Below are 20,137 nucleotides of genomic sequence, written 5' to 3'. Positions count from 1 at the left end.
TTTGTGGCCAAATAATATAATATTCCTGCGTGCCTATTATATTTTATTTATGCATCTTTTGACAGACAGTTTATTTCTGTATCTTGGCTATTGTAATATTGATGCAATGAACATGAGGGTGCATAGATCTTTTTAAATTAGTGTTTTTGTTTTCTTCAGATAAATATCCAGAAATGGAATTGCTGGATCACATAGTAGTTCAACTTTTTTTTTTTTCTTGGAAACTCATTTATTAAGAGATAAAAAAAAATGTCTCAGTTTGTGTCAAGTTTAGTTTTCCTTCTCTTTCTGTGGTTATACACCATAGAAAAGACCATCATAGGGGAAGGACAAGTAACCAATCAGACAGATACATGCATTAAATTCCATAGTAGTCCAACTTGAAAGTTTTTTATTAGCAAGATTTTTTTTATCCCTATGGCTGCTTATTTATTTATTTATTTACTTACGGCCGTGCCCTCAAGATGCAGAAGTTCCCGTGCTAGGGATCAGCAGTGACAACACTGCATCCTTAATAGCAGTGACAATACTGAATCCTTAACTGCTAGGCCACTGGGGAACTCCCCAACTTTTAACTTTTGGAGGAACCTCCATACTGTTTTCCATAGTGGCTGTACCAATTTACATTCTTATGAACAAAGCATAAAGGATTACCTTTTCTCCACATCATCAGCAACACATTATTTGTTGTCTTTTTGATAATAGCCATTTTAACTGACAGGTGTGAGGTGATATCTCATTGTGGTTTTGACTTGCATTTCTTTGGTGATTAATGATGTTAAGCATCTTTTCATGTAACTGTTGGTCCTCTGTTTTATTTGGAAAAAATATTCAGATCTGCCATTTTTTTAAAAGTCAAATTGATTGTATTTTGGCCATTGGTTGTTTGAGTTCTTTGTATATTTTGTATTTTAACCCCTTATTAGACATGTGATTTGCAAATATTTTTTCCCATTCAGTAGGTTTCCTTTTCATTTTGTTGATCATCTCCTTTGCTGTGCAGAAGCATTTTAATTTGATACAGTCTCACATGTTTAATTTTGCTTCTGCTGCCTTTGCTTTGGTGTCAGATCCAAAAAGTTATCACCAAGACCAGTATCAAGGGGGTTTACTGCCTATGTTTTCTTCCAGGAATTTTATGGTTGCAGGTCTGACATTCGAGTCTAATCTATTTTGAGTTAATTTTTGTGTATGATGTAAGATAGTGATCCGGTTTCATTTTTTTGCATGTGACTTTCCAGTTTTCCCAATATGATTTATTTAAGATACTGTCCCTTTCCCATTGTATATTCTTGGCTCCTTTGTCATAAATTAATTGACCATACATGCGTAGGTTCATTTCTGGACTCTCTGTTCTCTTCCATTTATCTCTGTGTTTGTTTTTATGCCAATACCATACTCTCTTGATTTTGCAGTATAGTGTGACAAAAGGGAGTGTTGTACCTCCAGATTTGTTATTTTTAATTGAGTTTGCTTTGGCTCTTTGGGTTCTTTTTATAGTTCCTTGTGAATTTTAGGATTATTTGTTCTATTTCTGTGAGAAATGCGATTGGAATTTTGATGGCGATGGCATTGTATCTGTAGATGGCTTTGGGGAGTGTGGACATATTAACGGTATTAATTCTTCCAGTCCATGAGCATGGAATATCTTTTCATTTATTTTGTCTTCTTCAGTTTATCTCATTAATGCCTTACAGTTTTCAGTAACACACACATTTTCTCCATAATGTACTGGAAGGAAAATTCTTAGCTGCTGAGTAGAGGAAGAACAATATAAGTTCCTAAAAATCTATGACCACAGTGCTCATGAATTATATTTGCAGCCTAAAAGGCTATCCAACTATGTTGTTCCCACTAGTTTGAGAAAAACTTCAGAAGTGAGTTTATAATGTTAGCCAACTAGGAGCTCCCCTTGCCTCCTGGCTCCTGAGAGAAGCAAATGCAAATACAAATCCCTTCTGGAGGAAAGCATTTTTATTCCATTCAGGAAAATAAGCAATTTACTGTCACAATTCCCTAAATATTTTAGGAAAAATAGTCATCGTAAGTGAGAACCAAACTGAAACTACATGTAACAGACAGGACTACATGATACAAGACTACAAATACTGACATTTTTAAGGTATAAAATGTAACATTTATCATAAAGAAATAAAATATTTTAAAATTTGTGCAGATAAGACATAAAGGATATTAATTGTTTTTGTATTGAGTCTGAAAGATGAGTTATTTTTTAAAAAATGTATTGAGTCCCTGCTATGGCACTGTATAAGGATTTGGCGTTACCATAGCTGTGGTGTAGGTTGTGGCAGCAGCTAGGATTCAGTTTCTAGACTGGGAACTTCCATATGCTGCTGATGTGGCCCAAAAAGAACAAAAAGTGTTTAACAGCAGATTCTTTCAGTTTCTTCAAAGCTCTTATCTGTGTCTTTTGTGTATTCTGATTTCATGGGACTGGTGGTATTTGGGCTTACTCTTTATGAATGCTACTTCAAGAAAACTCCACTAGTTGGATGTTACTTGGAAGAATGGTGCATCATTTCACACTTTTTCTGATATAATTCTAGAATTGGAGAGTCTTATATGGCCAAAGCAATGTGCTAGGTACTTTAAGGGAATACGGAAGTGAATATGCATGATTTGTGTTTGTGAGAAACCTCAAAATAATGGAAGAGTAAGACAAATATAAAAAGCTCAGATGCAAAATAGACTATAAGTATGTTATATAAGATACAATGGCATGAAGTCCTATGATATGGAGATTTGGGAATGATGTTAATTCTGAAGGCAACACAACTGCTAATTTTTAGAGGAATTTTTTTAGGGTGAGCACTGTTACTTTTTCTTTTCTTTTTTTTTAATTTGAAATACAACTTTATTCTGATTCTAAATGAAAAGGAATGGGAATGATAGTAACAAACAAGATTTCACCACGGAATATTGTGATGCGACTGTAGCAGTCTTATATTTGAAACTCAAGAAGGAAACAACTGTGTTCCAAAACAGCTAAATATGCAGGTCCAAAAAATGAAGGTATATTTTTTTAATTGCCACATTCACTCCAAAGCCCATTCATCTCCTTCAGCACCCCAAAGATTAAGCACATATTCTGCTTAGCTATATAATAAACTGGCAAACATGCTGCACCACTGACATCACAGGATAGTTGCCTATAAAACTAGACTTCTGATGCTGGGCTCCAGCTTTGTTTTCTCACAGGTCATCATCTTCATCCAGGAGAGCAGTTGTCTGAGCAACCTCTAGATCATGCTCATATTGTGCTGCCAAGGCTGGGTCCATGACCACCTCTGGTGGGTCAAGAGCAGGCATGGCGAAAAACTCTAAGTTAGGGTCTCCAAACAGTTTCCTAGCAAACCAGAGGAAGGGCTTTTCAAAGTTGTAGTTACTTTTTGCAGAAATGTCGTAGTACTGAAGGTTCTTCTTTCAGTGGAAGACAATTGAGTTTGCCTTAACCTTTCTGTCCTTAATATCCACTTTGTTGCCACACAACACAGTGGGGATGTTTTCACACACTCGCACCAGATCTCTATGCCAGTTAGGTACGTTCTTGTAAGTAACTCTCGATGTTACATCAAACATTATAATGGCACACTGAGCTTGAATATAATAGCCATCTCTCAGTCCACCAAATTTCTCCTGACCAGCTGTATCCCATCCATTGAACTTAAAAGGTCCTCTGTTGATATGGAACACAAGGGGATGGACCTCAACACCCACGGTAGTTACATACTTCTCAAATTCACCAGTCAGATGACGTTGCATGAATGTAGTTTTCCCAGTACCACCATCACCAACCAATACAAGTTTGAACTGAACTTGGAGTTCTCCTTGGGCAGCCATCGTGATGGTACTTCCAGAAGCTTCTCTGCACCCGTCTGACTGAGTGCTGTTACTTTTTCAAAAGAAATTTATTAATACCTCATTGTGAATGGGAGCTGACTTTCCAAGTGTCCTGAATTAATTACCCTCCTCAGGACAAAGCAAGATTTTTTTTTTTGGTTGTAAGAAGGACAGAGGGAGAGAAGGAAGAGTGGAGGGAGAGCTGGACATAGAGCTAGGAGGTAATCCAAGGTGGCATGTTTCTTAATGTAATTCCTCCCTAAGAACTGCTAAATCCTTAATATTGTCTTAAAAGATTATTAAATGCTTAATGTAAATGTATTTCCCTAGACTGAGTTGTGTGTTCTGGCTCTAGTGAGGCAGGATGAAGATACAAGTGACAGAAGGATATAAGTGCCAGGAACTCGTGGATATCAGAATAACTTCTCTGGAGAAAGAGACCCCAGATAACATCAGTGTGATGTTAAGAAAGCTCTTTGGGAGAGATAGGTCTTGAACTGGGACCTTGACATATGGGTGGGACTCCAGCAGGAAGCTGTGGGGAGCAGTGGGGGATGTTCCAGGTGGGATAATGAGCATGAGCAAAGGCACAAAGAATGGGAGGTGCAGGGAGCTGTTACCATAATCAGCAGCCATGCCCATTTTGTTCCGCAAATCAGTCTAAGGGAAGAGAAGAGACTGGCTAAACTTGAAATGACTGGTTAAGACAGAACCTAGGATGATAGCGTCCCTGCAGACCACCTGTTATGTAGTCTAAGCTTATACTGCTCACCACATGATAGGCCAATAAACAGATGAGTTGTTAGGGCAGGTAATAGCGACTTTATTCTGAAAGCCAGAAAGTGGAGAAGATGGTGGAACCATCTTGCAGTGGGTTTGGATGCTAGTTTCTTCTTCTTTTTTTTTTTTTTTTTTTTTGTCTTTTTAGGGCTGCACCCACAGCATATGGAGGTTCCCAGGCTACAGCCACAGCAACACCAGATCTGAGCCGCATCTGTGCCCTACACCACAAGTCACAGCATTGCCGGATCCTTAACCCACTAAGAGAGGCCAGGGATCAAACCCGCAACCTCATGGCTCCTAGTTGGATTCATTTCCACGGCGCCATGATGGGGACTCCTGGATGCTAGTTTCTTTTAAGAGAAAAGAGGGGAAGGTGAGTAGGTAAAGAAGAAGCAGTTAAGTTGTTGCAAATACTGGAGGGGATGTGCTAATTTCTTCTTTCCTGCAGCCAGTCATGGGCTGCTTCCTGTGAGCTACAGGAAGGTATTTCAGCTTAAATTTAGGCCTGGGAGGAATGGTTCCTGGAGATGGGCCATTATCTATACTTTAAACTGTAAGCCACATCCCCTTAGTGATTACTTTGTAGCAAAAGCTATAGAATACAAAGATTAAAAGAAACAGATGCAGTATGGAGTCAGATTTGTTCTTTCCTTTTACGCTCTTCCTGTATAGGTGGTTCCTGTCTTCCTGTTACACTTGGAACCTGGATCTTTGTGGCTTCTTCTTGTTAGTCCTGCCCTTACAGGCTGGTTTTCTTCCTCCTGCTAACAATAGTGGCAGCAGACAAAGTTTCAGGAATGGGGTGCCCACAGTGGCCCACCACACAAGGCTACATCTCCTGGTTATGATTAAGTTGTTGCTTGGCAAATTTTTACTTGGATATGGCTTTCTGGAGCACCTTGGAGAATGTCAAACTCCATAACTGAGCCCTGGGACCAAAGCAATCACACACAAATAAGTGAAAGCAGACCCGTCCCTGGGGCCTGCTCCCTGGAATATGGAAGCCTACATCTTTGAAAGTTACAAACCCCACTGTCTATCATCCCTCATAGACTCTCCATTACTGACGCTTGTCAGCTCCTCTGCAACCTGAATCACTTGACACTGGGGAAAAGGTGAAGTAAAAGTGCAATAAAACCCTCTGTCGACTGGCAGTGCCCTTGAACGTGATACTCCATTTCAAAGAACAGTGTTTGAAACAGCCTAGAGTTTCTGCCAAACATGTAATTAATGACCATCAAATGCTTTTGATTAAAAAGAGCATGAATCTAAAGCCACATGGAGAACAACTTTTCTCTAGTATTTTTTTTTTAAGGCAAGGAATTTGCTTGCATCTTTGAGGGTTATTTAATTGACCATAGAACTTTTGGTTCAGGGAGTTGGAAAGTTGTCCAATGCTACGTTGCAATCTATGTTTGATTTGCAAACATAGCTGCGCCTTCACCAAGCGGCCACTCAACTGAAGTCAAAAGTTATCTGATTACAGGAAAATAACATGATCATTCTGGCTACTGTCAATATTTTGTAAACTTGTTCCAACCAAGCACCCTCAAAAAAAATTTCCGTTTTCTTCTTATTGTGTATATACAACTTGGGTAGTATTCCCTCAGTTTTGGAAAGAGCTGCAATTTGAGAAGATGCCTTTGAGGCCTTTTAGAATGGCTTGCAATTTTTTTCATTATATGAAAGAGTTGTAGGCCAACACAATATGGCTCCAGTCTAATATGATAAATTAGCGATGCCCACTGTGTTTAGAGGTAAGTTATGTAAAAGTTCCTTCATGCTAATTTCCTGCCCATTTGTAATCACTAGGTCTTAAAATTCCCCATATATCTCTGTCAGATAGATAAAAGACCCCTGGTTACTTAACTTCTACTCAGACCTTGCCCACACCTGGTTTTTGGTAACAGTTCTAGAGTAGGAAAAGAGGAAGGTCTAAAGGAAACAAAACAAGCAAAACACTTCCAGTTTGCAACATCGAATTTCATTATGTTGAATCATACACAACCCCAATTAGCAGAGTATGCCTACAGTTAAAATTACCTTTTGACCAGCAGTTGTGTGTCCATCTCCCTGGGAACAGATGGCAGTTGTGTGGAAATAATTGCACTGTCCTTCGTTTGGGAGATTTATAAGAAGAGTGGGGTCATGTTTACCAAGCCTTCTGCTTTCCTCACCAAATCAATTCCTTGTCAGTTTCCAGCCAGATCTCTGGAAGGGGTTAAGTAGGAGTCCAGGGGGACCACTTGACATCTGTTCCACTTACGACTTTTTGATCTTGTTGTTTTTGGCTTTTGAAGGGCAGGCCCACAGTGCACTGTGTGTGTGTGTGTGTGTGTGTGTGTGTGTGTGTGTGTGTGTGAGAGAGAGAGAGAGAGAGAGAGAGAGAGAGAGAGAGATGGGTCAGGGGAGGGAGACTGACTCAGTAGGCTTGGGTGTGGAGGAGAGAATGAAAACAACCCCATGATGACAGATCAAATGGAGCCAAAATAACTTATTTTTAAAGAGACATTGAGTGAGATTACATGCTACAAAATGATGATAATAGGAAGGAAAACACCAGGGGACTCATGCAAAATGCTTTGTGAACAGTTATGTAAGCCATATGGGTATTTGGCTATCATCAACCAACACTTTAACATGGTGTCAATGAAAACCAAATCACACACTTCTCTCTGAGCCATGGCCCAGCTAATTAAACCTCCAGGCATGGATCTTACTCTTTTGCCAAAACAAAAATGAAATTTTGCCAAGAAAAATATGGGGGAAACTTGGGCAAAGGTGGCAGATACTAATGCTAGTGGCCCTTGCCATTTGCATTCTGTCTTTGTGCTTTCAGGCTGCTATCACAGAAATACCATAGACTAGGTGGCTTGTAAACAACAGAGATTTATTTCTCACAGTCCAAGGTCAAGGTGCTGGCAGATTCAGGGTCTTGTGAGGTTGCACTTTCTGGTTCATAAACAGCTGTCTTTTAACTGTGATCTCCCTGGATCTTCTTTTATAAGGGAACTAATCCCATTCAGGAGGGTTCCACCTTCATGACCTAATCACCTCTCAAAGGCCTACCTCCAAACACCATCACATTGGGGGTTAGGTTTCAACATATGAATTTGGGGGGAGGGGATACATATTCAGTCAATGGCACATCCCTGACTCTGGCCCTGATCTTCCTTAGTAGGAGCTGAGAAGAGAAATGAGGGAAAGGGAATGGGGATGGGGAAGGAAAAATTGCCCATAGCCTCTCCCAACCTAAAGTGTGTTCTGAAATCACCTCAAAGAGTAGGGCAGAGGGAAGGTGGCAGAGCAGTCACTGCTGCTGTAACCTCAGGATTTGGGGATATCAGGGCACCAGCCACCTCAGCCATGCTTATGGTGATGCTACTACTGGTTGACTATACAGCCTTCCTTTCAATCTGAAAGGATTATAAAATGATGATCTGGATATGGAGAAGGTGGTCTGGTTCACCTGTTTCGACCACACAAATTTAGCCCCTGATCATGTTTTGTCCCTGACTTCTCTGGGTTTAAAGTGTCCTCTTTGTCTACTACAAACGCCCTGTGCATTTATTCTCAGACATGAACAGAATTGGTTTATTTGAGTCTTTCCAATATAGTGCCTACCTAACAGAAGGTAAGAAGCTGTGTTTAGCTGTGAGGAGCAGGGAGAGTCAAGACCAGGGTTTGGTAACAGAAAGTCTGGATAATTGGAAGGAAATGGGCTAACCCCCACTAGGGGATATGTCATGTGAGGACACAAAGTCTAACTTGCTGAGACCTGGTTGTCAAAAGGGGATAATTTAGTTCCAGTGGCACCGTCAAACTTCTTGTCGATGGAATATCAGTAGTAGTAATTAATTACAATGTGTACTGGTTTACAGATCATGATGTTGGCTCGTCCTTGTCACAGACCTAGAAAGTGATCAAGGTGATGTTTAAGCCTGGGAATTGGTATTGTAAATCCTCTTCATTGGTCCTATGAGACTTGGTGGCTGAGGAGTTTCTCAAGTGTGCTTAAAGGTCAGATCCCACCAGAGGAGGTGGCCTGACTCCCTAATGACAATCTCATCTCTACCTGGAGATGAAAGGTTCTGCTTTTCCAGTGCATTTTCCTTTTGGGCAGGGGAGGTATCTTACACGTGGCCACTTTTAGGTGGAAACTGCCCTGACTGCATCTCCCTGATCCAGCTGCCCTGGCCATCCATCTCCGCACCCTAGGTTCTGAGTCCAGACATCTGGAAGGGGGTGGACGGGCGGGCCCGCTGCCCCTCCTCTGCCTTTCATGTCACCTGGAATCTGCACAGCAAGGTCTACTGTGAGGGCTTAAACCTAATCTTCCATAGTTTACGAGCCCAAATCCATTTGCAATGAGGAAGACCCTGGCTGACCAGGGGCTTAAACAAATGTCCGCCTCTCTAGCATTCCTAGGGCAAGACCTGAGTTCCACACACATGAGGTAAGTGAGGGCCTGGGCCAGCCTTTCTCCCACACGTGGCTCAGAAATCATTTATAAAGCAAACAGCAAACACAGCCCCTGGTAGGCAACTGTTCCTTTTGCTCTCAGCCAGGCCTGTGCTCGCAGGCCATTCCTCGAGGGCTCCTCTGATCTCAAGGTGCGATTGAAAACAGGTGTCTACCCAGTGCCTATAAAATATATACTGGCAATGGGGGAGATCCTTGGAGATTCTTTCAACTGGTAGAAATATGGAGATAATTCCCAGCTCTGACTCTACCTAGATGCAGGCCTCCAGACCTATCTCTCTTAAAAAAAAAAAAAAAATCCCCCCAACTTTCAGGGAAACTGGGAGCATATGGTTCCATCATCCTGTTCTGTAGAAAGAAATGTGAAAAAGATTAGAGAGACCCTGTCAAAACGTCAGAGTGGGCATTGCTCTGCTGGAAAAGCAGCTCTTGCCCCTTGCCTTGTTCCCGCTCCTCCCCCACTGGGGTGACCGAGGTGACCTTGGGCTGTACAGGCAAAGTGGTGACTGTGATTTGGATGCCAGATTTATCCAATTTCTATTTAGCAAATAAATTGAACGTACTGCTGCTCATGTTTGGGATAAATACCTCTCAGAGTCTCTTAAAATATGACTACTATTGCCCATAAATGAAAGGAATTTCAGCTGGGCAGTGTCTGTCCTAAGCAAGAGGATTGGGTTTCCTCTTTATTTGTTGTCAGCAAGTGCTCCTGATCTTTCCTACCTTGCAAGCTCATTAAGCAGATGCTCGGATGTGGGGGGACTGACAACGCAGCTGTATTTCATTTGTAGATAATTGATGCAATAAATGTAATAACCAAACGAGATATGTTGACTCATGAGCTAATTTGGGTGTAGATGTTACAGCGCTTGTGCAGCTGGAAATGTTTCCATCACACAAATCTGTTTCAGATAAATGTGCCCCATTCCTGTCCTCATGATGGGAGAACAGAAAAAAAAAAAACAAAAAAAAAGTCAACCTGTATATCCGAAAATAGAAAAGTTCACAAGTTATGGTTGGTCTAACCCACTCTTTGAAAAAAAATTAATATTAGCAATTCATTAGCCAGACAGGTAACAATAACCCCTTACACACTGGAGTGGGGGGAAACAAATTGAGTGCTTGGACTTGCTTTCTTAGGCATTTTGGTCTGGAAATCTGAAAGACCTTTTTTAGGTGTAGATCCAGTGGTTTTCTTTTCCTTCTTTTTACTGCAGGCAGAGTTTCTTTTTCATGGTCCATATATTTCCAGAAGCTCCTCATCTTTTATATTTAGAGAAGACAATTTAAGTGGTTCTGTGTGAGAGGCATGGTTATGAGACTTTAAATCAGTGGCTCTTTGGAGGGACTTATGCAAAGATGAAGCCCATATAATTATCACTCATAACCTAGATCAGGTGTTGATAAACAATGGTCTGCTCTGCTGCCTGTTTTTGTATAGCTCTGGAATTAAAAATGATTTTTACATTTATAAATGTTGCAGAGAATCAAAAGAAGAATATTTTTTGTGACACATGACAGTTACGTAATATTCAGTATGCATGATGTCTTAGAACGCAGCCACTTATTCATTTACTATTTCCTATGGCTGCCTTGGTGGTTAGTTGCAACATTTACCATCTAGCCCTTTAGAGAAAAATTTTGCCAACCTCTGGCCTAGACTACAATGCCACTAATTCAGGCAAGTGATGAAAAGCTAGACTTGATTGCAGAGCATCTTAAATTGAAATGATCTTCCATTTAAGGATACAAAGGGAAAATAGATTAATCACCTAATCACTGGATGTCAGCAGAGGTCCTTCTTCAAGAAAGCATTGTCATTAGCATCTATCAGTAATAATCTACCCTTTTGTTCCTTACACTGATATTTCAGTGGGTCACACTCTTTGTATGCAAACACTGTTCCTAATCTGCCTGAAAAATTAGGGTAATTTAAAAATTTATATTCTTTGTCCTCAAACAATTCAGCAAATTGTTTTCTCAATAGGTATTTTTAATGGATAAGCAATGAAGTCCTCCTGCACAGCACAGTATCCAATCTCTTGGGATAGAGCATGATGAAAGATAGTATGAGAAAAAGAATGTGTGTGTGTGTGTGTGTGTGTGTGTGACTGTATAGCAGAAATTGGCATAACACTGTAAATCAGCTATACCTGAATTAAAAAAAAACTTCATGGAGGTATAATTTTCATGCATTGTGTAGGTTTATAGTTCCATGAGTTTTGACAAAAATATTCACTTCACCACCACCACAATCCAGATGTAGTATTGTTCCATCACCTCCAAAAGTCCTCTTATCCCCTTAGTGGTAGTCACCTTTCCCCTCCCTGGCCCCTGACTGTGACCGATGTGTTTTTTGTTCTTACAGTTTTACATTTTTCAGAATGTCATAGAAATAGAATCATAAAGGATGTAATAGATATTTTAAAGTATATTTCAATTACCCCTTGCAATTTAGATGCCAGTGAACTCTTAATTTTCCTTTGTTATCTGGACAAGGAATTAAAAGTTTGCTATACTGTCATCCCTATCAATACACTAAATTTATGGGATTACATTTCCAGAGTTAATATAAAATGCTCTTGCTAAGAAAGGAGAAAATCTTGGTGTCAGTTACATTGAATCTTTTTTTTCCCATTTTTTTTGGGGGGGGGCGGGGGAGGTGTGTGGTGCATACCCACTGCATGTGGAAGTTCCTGTGCCAGGAATCAAATCCAGGTTGCATCTGGGACCTGTGTCACAGCTGCAGCAACACAGGATCCTTAACCCACTGCTCCGGGGTGGGGATTGAACCAGCAACGCCACAGAGACAAACTGGATCATTAACCCACTGCTCCACAATGGGAACTCCAATTATATTGAATCTTCCTGAATGGGTTTTTTTGGTTATATAGCTTTATACTTTTAATGGCCTTCAAAGGATTTCTAAGAATTTTCTTTGTAAGTGAAAACAGAGAAGAAAAAAATTTTTAATATAGTCATAACCTGTCAGTTTAAACCTTTCTCTTTATGTATTACGTCTTAAAACCAAAAAAATTGGAGTTCTCTCATGTTGATGATCGTTAAGGATCCAGCTGTCACTTCAGGGGCTTGAGTTGCTGCTGTGGTATGGGTTTGATCCCTGGTCCAGGAACTTCCATATATTGTGGGCATGGCCAAACTGCCCCCCCCAAAACAAAGAACATTTCATGGAGTATAGGATTATTCTCTGGGAATGAGGAGTTGAAGGAAATCTTTTTCACTACATGCATAAGCAAAAGAAGCAAAATACACATGTACGTGCACTAAGGAAAAGCGTATATTTTCTGTTTTTCTGTATTGCATTGATTTTCTAGTCACTCAAATTTACTCTTTAGAAATAGTTGTTAACATGTTCCTTTTCTTTCTAGACAATCCCACAACAAAGAGGGAGGTTCCTATAAGCTGACAATGCTGCTTTAGAGGTGCAAATAAACTTTTAAAAGTATGTATTAAAAGTAGTTAATATTCAAGGTCATGGGCTCTAATCTAGCTTCTCCTTTACTCTCTTCAATTTTTAGTGTCTACTAGGGTCACACACTGTTGCCCTTAGGAGACCCTTTACTAATTACCCAGGATGAGGAAAATCCACAGGACTCCTTCAGTGGGAGCCGAGCTTGAACTCAGGTAATTTAGTGCGTATTTAAGTACACCAAAGGTCTTGCTAGGTCTGGTTTTCTACCTTAACATTTTTATGCTTTGGCATATTTTCCTTCCAACTCCCAGAAGAGTGTAGAGAATAGATTCGAGGCACCTTAAGCTTCTTTCTCAGTGGTAGGTTTTTATCCAAGAGGACTAGAATTTTGCCTTATCTTTCTACACAGTTGGGCTTTAGATTAAATCTCAAGGTAGCAAGTTCAAAAATTGGTCTGAAGTTTTCATTTTATTCCAAACTGAACTCATGTTACTCCTGTTGAAACTTGTACTGACAGGCCTATACATATAATTTATGATTTTTCCTATCAAGATGTTTAACTGAATTAGAAACATTTGTGAACAAGTCCTTCTGCAGTTGGTTAAAAGGTCTTTTTCTGCTGGGAAAGGGAGGAGTGCATGGAATGTAGAAACACAAAGAGAACCCACAATACTTTTTATTTCAATGACTGTTGATCGAGTAATTGACTGTAAACTGTTTACAACCAGTGACCCCTGTTGCAATCACAGAGGAGGTGTTTATGGATAGACATCAAACTTTTTTAAAAGTTGTTCACAAAGTGCTGTTTACAGAGCAAACTTCCAAAAACATCTTGTTTTTCTCTGAAACATGAACAAGGTTGGTCAGACAGCATTGAGAAGGAAAAGGAAATGAACAAGTGGTGTTTTGCCTGTATTTTGGGGAGAAACTGACTTTTTCAACAATAATTCCATTGTTGCATTTCAAATCATGGAAAAGGGAAACTTCAATGTAAGGTCCACTAGCACCATTTAAAAACATCTAAAAAAAAAAAAAAACCCAACAGTCTTTTAGAGGCTGTTGCACTGACTTTTTATTTATTTATTTATTTATTTTGGCTTTTTAGGGCTGCACCTTCAGGATATGGAAGTTCCCAGGCTAGGGGTTGAATTGGAGCTATAGTTGCCATCCTAGGCCACAGCCACTGCAATGAGGGATTTGAGAAGCATTTTTGATCTACAGCACAGCTCATGGCAATGCCAGATCCTTAATCCTTAACCTTAACTGTGCGAGGCCAGGGATTGAACCCATGTCCTCATGGATACAAGTTGGGTTCGTTAACCACTGAGCCACGATGGGAGCTCCCTGTATTGACTTTTTAAATTGCTCAAAGAGAAAAGGGATGTTGACCACATTGTTTGTTATATAGGATGGATAACCCTTACCAATGAAGAGAAATAATATGCCTGTGAGGGAGAAAATACATTTGCAACAGCATTTTCAGAGAGTTAAAATAAGACACGACTAGTTTAAGTCAGATTTTTTTTTTTTCTGTCTTGGCTGGATGATATGGAGTTCCAGAGGCAGGGATCAGATCTGAGCCATAGTTGCAACCTACACCCTAGCTGTGGCAGTGCTGGATCCTTTGACCCACTGTGCTGGGCCGGGGATTGAACCTGCATCCCGGGGCTGCAGAGATGCCGCTGATGCTGTTGTATCACAGTGGGAACTCCAAATCAGATTTTTCCCAAAGAATATGCCCAGAGATTTTTTTTTAAGTTAATATGAATTGTTTGTCAAATATAAGAAAGAAACATCTACTTTTAAAAGAATGCATATTTGGAAGGTGAGTTTGTAACCTAGTTAAAAGAGCTTCTGGAACAAATGTTGTACAGAGACAAAGCACCAATTTACCTAAGTGCAGCTCCCCAGTTGCAATGCACAGCCAACTTGGATGGAAAAATGATGCCAACCAGTCTGGCATTTCTTGAGGACCCCTTATGTGTCTGCACTTGCTGGGTGTAGAAGAGACACTTTCCTTCCCTGTGATGAGGCTCAAGGACTTGACCATGGTTAAAGGATAGCTAGAAAACTGTGGCATCACCCTGAGTAAAGCATTTAGGAAGCTCTGGCAACACTCTAGGTATGATGTGAAAGGAACCAAGGCACAGGAGGGCGTAGAAGGAAGCCAGCAGAGTAACTAGGAGAGATTTGGGACGGGGAAAATTGGCAAAACTAGTGCCTGGACTGGGAGAAAACACAGGTAAATCTGTTTTTCATGTCATAGGGACCAAAGAAACAGGAATCCTGGGGGGAGCATTTTGATGAAGAGGATGCTGAGCTTAATTTCAGAGAAGGTTCTAGAACAGCCAAGGGAAAGTGCCCAGAGTCAGGTTGAATTAAACCATTGATGACTATTAGGTTTATCCCAATTGTGTGGGGATTTTGATGCTTAAAATACTAATCAGATGGGATGTTGAACTGAAAGGCAATCATTTTTACAGTATCATGTACTACTTAGGAGCCCAAGGTCAGGGTAAATCGTTGGAGAATGAAAAGCAGAGGAGGAAAGAAGTATTTCCTGAAGGATCTACCAACTTCTGGGCAATAAGCCATGTGTTTTTTCAGGCTTTCTCATTTTAGTTTTAGAACATTTCACCTTTCTTTGAGTTAGGTAAGGATATGCTGGTTAGATGTGCTTAAGAAGGTTTTATCCTTACTTCACAGGTAAGAAAAGAGAAGATCAGAGAGGTTTTAGCCACTCATTCACAGGCTGAAAGTGCAGGCTGGGTCTCTTAGACTTGGAAAATTCACATGCTTTTCCCTGAATCACTTCTCGGTTGTGGTTTGTATGGCCTACTCTACATCTATAGACATTTTAATAATTGTTCACTAGGTTTAAGACTTGCAGCCCAAATTTATGACATTGCCTGGTACTTACAATGAAGTCTGAGGAAATGTGCTTCAGGGACCAAGTTGTACCAGGTTGGTAGCTGTGTGCAATGTCTTCAGACACTGGAATTTGTTCCTCATTGTTTCTCACTCTTGTGACTTAGCAAAACTTTGGGTGACTTGGTCAGTGTCACAGGAAAGATGTTTATTGAACAGTACTATGTTCATGACATGTTAGGGGTGAAGACCAGAGTATCTTCTGAGGGTGCTGGGAGCTTCTCCCTAGATGTGGACTTGAGTCATAGCAGGAAACTTTATCAAGAGACTCATTTTCTTTCCCCTCTTATATTTCTCCCTTACCTTGTCTACAAAGGTAATTAGGCTCTCATGGCCCAACTGGTCTTGAAGCAAAGGCTGACTTCAGGACATACCTCTTGCTAACTTTTCCTAAAGTGTAGGCTCATTGGAGTGGATGCAGAAAAATTTTATTTGTCATGACCTTGTAGGAAAGAGTAGCGGACAGGGATTTCTCTGACGTTAGAGTCCCCACCCCTCAAAATCAGTGGTGATTAAAAGAACAGTGGGGCCCATCTCTTGGTCTGTGACAGTGGAAAATATCAGAAATAATGGCATAGCATCTTGGAGAGGCTGGCTCTGTGCCAAGCCCGACTTCCATGAGAATCCCTGTAACCCATATGTGACTTGTATACAGAGCTTCCAACTTTATTTATTTATTTATTTTTAAATTGGGGATTATTTTTTATTTTATTATTTTGTTCTTATTTGCCTGCCCTGTGGCATATGGAGTTCCTGGGCCAGGGATGACATCCTAGCGACAGTTGCCACCTAGGCTGCAGCTGCGGAAATGCCAGAATCTTAAACTGCTGTGCCGGGTCAGGGATTGAACCTGTGCCCCACCACTCCCAAGATGCCACCAATCCCATTGCACCACAGCAGGAACTCCAGAGCTTCTGGAGCTTAACCAATAAGGATGGTGGTGAGAATGGTGATAGGGTAAATGACTCATAAAACACCAAATCTTCTGTCTTTCACTGTGACCTAGGAGTATTCTTCACTTCACTTAATGACTATGTCACTGGATGGATGAAGCCAAGAGTCAGATTTAATCTGAGTTAAAGAAAATGAAGAAAGATATTATGTTGTACATCAAGATTATAGACTGAAATTCATATCTACTGTAGATGTATGTAGATAAACCTCTGCATTAGATTCATGATTATGGATAGACTTCCAATGGGGCTGAAAATAGACAGTAAATGATGAGGGATTTTTACAATGGGAGAGATCTTAATGGGAAAAGGGAGTTCAAAAGGCTTTATTGCAGACATTTGCGGCAGAAACTGCCAGTCTCCACCCAATGCCTTTTTCCCCAGTTTTACATTCTAGTCAACTCTAACTAAAAAAACCTAGTCCCTTGCAGCTTAAGTGGTAAAGTTACATATTCCTGGCCAATAGATGAACAAGGCAGAGCTTCCAGGACAACCCTCCCCCCCCCCACTTTTTTTTTTTAAAGAAAAATAGATAGAGCCAGATTTGGTTTGCATAAAAGACTCTTGCCTTTACTCTTCACCTCTTGTCTTTTTGTCTGTAAAACACATGTGATGCCTCGGGGCAGGGTGAGCCATTTTTACAACCTAGAGGGCAGAAGCCACATGCTAAGCAGGGTGGAGCAAGGATGTGATCTAGTCTGGACCCTTGGTCACATCTTTGAGCACTTGTACCAGCCCTGGAAGGTGTATTTGTGGAAAGTCAGAAAAGACACTGCCTTTTGGGTTAAGCCATGGTCATTGGGTTTCTGCTTTAGGTGTCCAAGTCTTAAATGGTAGGATGTTGAAAGAGAGAATCCGGGAAAGTGGAGAGGAGAGAAGAGGGAAGGGACATTCCTGGAGGTACAGAGGTAGGAATGGATGTGGCACATCCAGGGAAAACAAGGTGTAGAACAGTTTGGAGAGTCATTTATTCTGCCAGGAAAATGTCCAGTGAAGAGAAGGGAAAGACCAGACAAGTATGGAACTGATTAAATATTACAGTGCCATCCTTTTAAAATACTGGGAAGAGGACTAACAGATATATTTACAGCTAATTGTGTTAGAGCAGGGTCTCACTGATGATAGTTTTGTTTTGGGAAAAATGGTTTTAACTATCAATTATCAGAACTTGTCATATACTTTCATAAAAAGATTCCACTAACTTACCCAATAATGGGCTGATGGATTTATAGGGGGGTTGAGCTACCAGATGTTATGGTACTGGCGTTTGATAGCGATTGTGTCTACACTACAGAAAGCAAAGTGGAAACCTGGCCATGATTCTGACTGATGGAATTTTTCTCTCTCTACTGATTTAAGCTTTATTATTCAGTTGAAATCATTCAAGCGGAGGCTTGGTGAATCTCCAAGGAGCCTCCGTTAGCTTCCTTTATCTTTTTAGTATTTCTTGGAATTGAGCAGGCATCAAAATTACTGGCAAATTTGTTCAATGCAGATTCCTGGGCCTGACCCTGGAATGGCTGTTGGGAGTGTTTATTTTGAGGACATGCCCCTAGAGATTCTGTTATGGATGGTTTTCTAAGTATCGTTTGTGAAACACTAATAAATAGATGACTCTGTTCCCTTTTTTCTTTACTTCCTGTACCAATGTTCTGGTGATTTCTGGAAGGAAAGGAGTTTTGGAAGGTGGGGAACATATTTAATTTTCCAAGACTTTATGTTAGTAGCTAGAAGGTGTCACTGAGAGGTTTTCGAGAGTCTCATACCTCTTACATATTTTTGTTTTTTCAAATTCCAAAGGAATACTATTTGTTTCCTTATTAAAAGTAATTATGGGGAGTTCCCACTGTGGCTCAGTGGGTTAAGAACCCGACATAATGTCCATGAGGATGTGGGTTCAATCCCTGGCCTGGTTTAGTGTGTTAAGGATCCCTATTGCTGTGAGATATGGCATAGGTCTCAGATGTGTCCTGGACCTGGCGTTGCTGTGGCTGTTAGCGTAGGCCTGCAGCTGTAGCTCTAATTCCTAGCCCAGGAACTTTTGCATGCTGCAGGTGTGGCTGTTCAAAAAAAAAAAAAAAAAAAAAGGGAAAAAATTGTTAACTATTGAATTTGTAAAAATTCAGGAAGGGTTAAATAGGAAAATACAAACCACCACCATTCCTCTACTTAGAACTGTTGTTAATGCTCTCTTCTGCTTCTCTTTCTTAGCTCTCTTTCCATAAAAATTAGAGTCAATCTACTTAAAGACAAGTGTTGTGTTTTTTGTATCCTTAATGTTTTATCTTCCCAGACTTACTGATGTTGGGGTTCTGATGGATAACATGGAGTGAAGGTATTTTGCTTTACTCATGAATCTGTTGTTCATCACAAACTTATAAAACCTCTCTAGAATGTTTTTGATGTATCTTTGTTTTATAAGGAAAAGATATACATAATAAATGAATGAGATCTTGTTGGTTTAAAACCATAGGGAGTTCCCTTTGTGGCTCAGTGGTTAATGAACCCAACTAGGATCCATAAGGATGCAGGTTCAATCCCTGGCCTCACTCAGTGAGTTAAGGATCCAGCACTGCCATGAGCTGTGGTGTAGATCACAGATGTGGTTTGGATCCTGCGTTGTTGTGGCTGTGGTATAGGCTAGCAGCTGTAACTCCAATTTGACCTTGGAATTGGAGTTAGCCTGGGACCTTCCACATGCCATGGGTGTGGCCCTAAAAAGCAAAAAGAAAAAGAAAAAAAAAAGAAAAAAGACAGCATAATCATTTTGGGAAAGAAGGAGAGACTCAGAAGTTACTTAATGCTTTTGTATGAATTTAAGTTATAAGCAGATCTCCTTGTGTCATTTGCAGTTAAAGCTCTACCTCTTATTATGGAATAGAAGGACACACAGCACCATGCCACCATACCTCCTCTGTACCTTTATGACTGTAAATGGTGTTGTAGTATAGAGTGTAGATATTTGGCTCCTTGAATCAACTAGGAAACTTTTTTTTTTTTTTTTGTATTTTTGCCTTTTCTAGGGCTGCTCCCGTGGCATATTGAGGTTCCCAGGCTAGGGGTCTAATTGGAGCTGTAGCCACCGGCCTACACCAGAGCCACAGCAATGTGGGATCCAAGCCGCATCTGCAATGACCTACACCACAGCTCACAGCAACGCCAGATCTTTAACACACTGAGCAAGGCCAAGGATCGAAGCTGCAATCTCATGGTTCCTAGTCAGATTTGTTAACCACTGCGCCACGATGGGAACTCTCAACTAGGAATCTTTGGTTGCAAGCAACAGAAACTGACCCTGGCTTATATAAATTGAGAAATTGGTTGGATAGGGAAGCTTACAGAATCAAGGGAATGCAGAAGATCTGGGCCTCAGTGAAGGTAAAAGGACGGCTCAGAAGATGTAGGTGGCAGGTAATAAAGGGTGGTCTCTTTTGGAATGAATGTGTACTGTTTCCCATTGCTGGGTCTCTCCTCTAAGAGAACAATGTGTTCATCATTCATGCAGTCATTCATTGATTCATCCACTCATCACACCAGGAGCACTGGATACTCTTCTCTGTTTTATGGTCACAGTAGGGAACAGCTAGAACCCCCCCACCACCCATGGAGCTTACATTCTAACAAGCAAAAATGAAAATAAGTATTTAGTATGTTAGATGGTAGTAAGTGTTATGGAGTATAAATGAAGGAGGATGGC

At 40.5% G+C, this 20,137-nt stretch overlaps 1 pseudogene; it reads right to left on the bottom strand.

The window, feature by feature from the left end:
* On the bottom strand, positions 2,939 to 3,881 carry LOC100625507 (annotated as a pseudogene).

This window comes from Sus scrofa, chromosome 1, assembly GCF_000003025.6.
Source record: "Sus scrofa isolate TJ Tabasco breed Duroc chromosome 1, Sscrofa11.1, whole genome shotgun sequence".
In the NCBI taxonomy this organism is placed as follows: Eukaryota; Metazoa; Chordata; class Mammalia; order Artiodactyla; family Suidae; genus Sus; species Sus scrofa.
This window is presented reverse-complemented; position numbering and strand designations above follow the sequence as displayed.